We start from the raw sequence: 4,780 nt of genomic DNA, 5'->3' as shown, positions 1-4,780 counted from the left end.
ACGTCACACCCGCGCGCCCCGACACGCAGGCCCGCCTGGCCACGCCCCCTTCAGCCGACCGAACAGCAGACGTGGCTTCCCTTGGAAGGAGGGCAGGCGGAGTCACGTGACGCCAAGGGACGCCTCCCGGGCTCCCTTCCCGGAGCTAGTGCGCATGCGCCTTCCCACTCGTCCTTCTTATCCTTCCCAGGTTGACACCTGAAGGCTGTCCGCAGAGCGCATGCGTGGAAGTCTGCCCAGATGGTGGTGTGGCGCTTCCTTTTCTTGTATGACTCACAACGTATGTGGTGCTTTCCTTCCTCGTAGAACAGGGTTGTATACTCTTACCCAACCTATTCAACTTGTATGCAGAACACATCAGGCGACGTGCGGGGCTTGATGAATGCAAGGCTGGGATTAAAATTGCTGGAATAAATGTTAACAACCTTAGATATGCAGATGACACCACTTTGATGGCTGAAAGTGAGGAGGAGCTGAGGTGTCGCACCTCAGGATAGATCCACCTTATTCAGAACACCACACACACCAAGGTTGTAGGTTTTGTAGTTTATTAAAGAAAAGGCAAAATCTTAAACACAAAAGTAAAGTTGTAAAAGTATTGTCGAAGGTTTTCATGGCTGGGATCACTGGGTTGTTGTAGGTTTTTCCGGGCTATATGGCCATGTTCTGGAGGCAATTTTTCTCCTGAGTTATTCAACTTTGAAGGCTCTGCAGATTTAGATAGGGAGGATTGCTTGCCATTCAGGGTTCGCTGTAGTACAAAGCTTGCAAACAAGAGAGAGGTTAGAGGTCAAAAGAATGCTTTCATGCTGGGAAAGTATATTTAGTGCGCTGATTGAAGGCAACCTGTTGTCAGTGCAACTTCAGCGAACACCCTGATAACTTCTCTGGATTGTCTCGGCTTTTGGGCAATGCTTTTGGCTTCTTGGGACTTTGATGTGGATCTTGGCTTCTTGGGACACTGTCATTCTGCCATGGATTCTTGTTTGATCAAAGCTTATGGATTATGCTTCATGTTATTAGCCTTTGGACTTTGGAAACTCTGCCTTTGCATTTAAGACTCTGTTTGGCAATTGAACTTTTACAACTTTGGGTTGTTGTAGGTTTTTCCGGGCTATATGGCCATGTTCTGGAGGCAATTTTTCTCCTGACGTTTCGCCTGCATCTATGGCAAGCATCCTCAGAGGTAGAGAGGTCTGTTGGAAGTAGGAAAATGCGTTTATATATCTCTGGAATGACCAGGGTAATGTTTCAGCTGATCACCTTGATTTGCATTCAATGGCCTGGAAGCGCCTGGGGGGAATCTCTTGTTAAGAGTGATTTTATAAGCCTGTTTGTTTCCCCTCTGTTGTTTTGCTGTTGTAATTTTTGAGTTTTTTTAATACTGGTAGCCAGATTTTGTTCATCTTCATGGTTTCCTCCTTTCTGTTGAAATTGTCCACATGCTTGTGGATTTCAATGGCTTCTCTGTGTAGTCTGACATGGTGGTTGTGAGAGTGGTCCAGCACTTCTGTGTTCTCAAATAATATGCTGTGTCCAGGTTGGTTCATCAGGTGCTCTGCTATGGCTGATCTCTCTGGTTGGACTAGTTTGCAGTGCCTTTCATGTTCCTTGATGCGTGTCTGGGCGCTGCGTTTGGTGGTCCCTATGTAGACTTGTCCACAGCTGCATGGTACACGGTAGACTCCTGCAGAGGTGAGAGGATCCCTCTTGTCCTCTGCTGAACATAGCATTTGTTGGATTTTCTTGGTGGGTCTGTAAGTTGTTTGTATGTTGTGTTTCCTCATCAGTTTCCCTATGCGGTCAGTGGTTCCCTTGATGTATGGCAAGAACACTTTTTCCTCTGGGTGGATCTTCATCTTTACTCTCGTGGCTTGTTCTCGGTTTTGCAGCTCTTCTGATGTCTAAGGTGGAGTATCCATTGGCCTGTAGAGCCCAGTTTAGGTGGTTCAGTTCATCTTGGAGAAAGTGGGGTTCGCAGATTCTTTTTGCACGGTCTGCCAAGGCTTTAATGGTGCTTCTTTTTTTACTTGGGTAATGGTTGGAGTATGTTTCATACTCTTACGACATTAAAAAACACTGGACCAAAATGATACATCAATGGTCCTTAACACCAACCAAACTAGCAACATTCTCAAAACACATGTGCAACAAAAGTTGGAAGTGTGGAGAGGAAGAAGGAACTTTTCAACATTTGTGGTGGTCCTGCAAGAAGATAAGACCCTTTTGGAAAATAATTCAAGACAGATGTCAAAAAATACTAAAGAAGAACGTGCCCCTAAAACCGGAATGCTTCTTGCTTGGCTTAACGAATAAGACATGGGACAAAGAAACAGACAAAATATTCGTGTACTTAATCACAGCTGCCCGCATACTACTAGCTAAAGTTTGGAGACAAAAAACCATTCCGACGGAGGAAGACTGGATAGAAAAGATAATAGATATAATAAACATGAACCACTTAACATACATTCTATCAACCGCTCGTAGTATGCCTGTGTCACCAACAAACTGGTCTCCTGTTAAGACATGGCTTAGGGAAAGGAAGATAGTGCTACACATATGTTAACAACAAATAGTATGAGCTTAGGAATATCTTAGAAAAACAAATAGTAAAAAAAAGCAGGATAAGAGTGAGCTAGAGATGAGATAAATAAAAAGGAAACCAAAGAGAGATACCTGGGGATAAAATAGAATACTTTCCTATATGCGGGAACAAATTTGAATATACTATTATGGAAGGAAAGATAGCATGCGAATAGACAGCACAATATGTAATAGAATGAAAAATTTTAAACAAGAAGAATATAGAACCATCTGAATCAATTGATGAAACACCATAATAGAGAGAGGAGGAGGCCTGAGGTCAATGTGGACCCCTCTTTTAGCTTTTAGATATACGTTGTTTGTTGCGTAAGTCGTAGGTGTGTCTGCTGTTAGTCTAGAGAGGATGATGTCTGGATGTACTTGTTTGTAGTTTTTCTATGTTCTACTTTGTATTATTGTATTAATAAAATTCAATTAAAAAAAAAAGAGTGGTCCAGCATTTCTGTGTTCTCAAATAATATGCTGTGTCCAGGTTGGTTCATCAGGTGCTCTGCTATCGCTGACTTCTCTGTTTGAGTTAGCCTTTCCTGTTCCTTGATTTGTGTTTGGGCAATGCTGCTTTTGGTGGTCCCTACGCAGACTTGTCCACAGCTGCATGGTATACTGTAGACTCCTGCGAAGGTGAGAGGATCCCTCTTGTCCTTTGCTGAACGTAGCATTTGTTGGAGAGAGTGCTTCTAGAACATGGCCGTACAGCCCAAAAAACCTACAACCCCGTGGTTCTGGCCATGAAAGCCTTCGACAATACATCCCAGTATCTGATCCCAGGTTGTCTGTTTATCCCAGATTGTATGTCAGTGCGGACTCATATAATTCAGTTTAAAGCAGAACACCTGGGATCAGATCCTGGGATATAGGGCCTGTCTGGAAGGGTCCTCTATGAGACAGTGCAAAATTTGCTATGGTTCTCCAAGTACTGAGAATTTGTAGATGAAAAGTACTAGTAGAATACTTAAATTACTCACTAATACATCCCAGGATTTGGCAGGAGGAAGCCATGATAATTATAATGGTATCAAATGCATTGTGTTGGTTCCAAGGCTACCCATCTTGTATGATAGTCCTTTGACTTTTTACATTTTCAGTACCCACTCAGAATCAGCATCATAAATGCAGGGAAGTACAGATTTATACTTAATTGCCTTTCCTACAGAACAATCTTATGAAATACACTATTACAAGTCTGGAGTTAGCTGAACTATATTATTTATTTATTTATTTATTGTGTAATAAGCGAATTGAGGATAGAGTTATAATGTATAAAAAACCATAAAGTTAAAAAACAACAAAGTTAAAGCCACAAACTGAGTTTAAAAAAAATCACTTGGCATTATACTAAATTTCATTTGACCAGAAACTGGCCACTTCAAGTAATAATAATAATGAATTTATTGCCCACCTCTCTCTGTGATTCAAGGCAGGATAATATGAGATAAAACACTATTACAAAATATACAAGATACACATGAGTTAAAATATAAATCAAACTCTACGGTAGTTTCATTATCCAGGCGGAGGCCACAAGGAGGTGCTAGAGAGAAGACAGGCTATTTTACAGGAGGAGGGGGGGGGGTGAAGGACATAAACCATTTCCCCTGTTTTCCTGTTATTCTCCCACCTGTGTCCTACCCGCATTTATGAAATTGGAAGAGGGGGTGGGGTGGGGGGAAATCAGAAAAACGAGAGAAAATTGTTTTCTCCCCACCCAAACCCGGCCCATAAAATGAAATTGCCTTCTCTGACTAGGCCCCCTTTTGGAGTCCACCCAGATAATGGAACAGTACCAAATCCACGAATGAAATGCAGATTGTATTAATAAAACTAATAATAATAATAAATATAAATTTATAACATTTTTGGCCATTTGTTCTGCATTTTAAAAAAGTATTATACCCCAGTATTACTTTCTTCACCATCCACACTGGCTCATTTTAAATGAATGGCATTGAATTACTGTGATATCAGTACAGTGTTATGAATTCTAGTAAATCAAGTGGAGTAGAGGCTTGTCTTTCAAAATGAAAACAATATAGTCCTGAAGAGTGCACATCCCTACTTAAAAATAAGTTCCGTTCAGTTCAATGACTTACCACGGCAATGCTGAAATCTACAATTTCAACATTTGGTCTTTTTTCAGTCCTGGCAATTAAAAAAACCCACAGCCAACACAATA

The sequence above is a fragment of the Anolis sagrei genome, chromosome 4, assembly GCF_037176765.1.
Source record: "Anolis sagrei isolate rAnoSag1 chromosome 4, rAnoSag1.mat, whole genome shotgun sequence".
NCBI lineage: Eukaryota > Metazoa > Chordata > Lepidosauria > Squamata > Dactyloidae > Anolis > Anolis sagrei.
The sequence above is the reverse complement of the archived record's forward strand: the minus strand, read 5'-3'. Positions refer to the sequence as shown.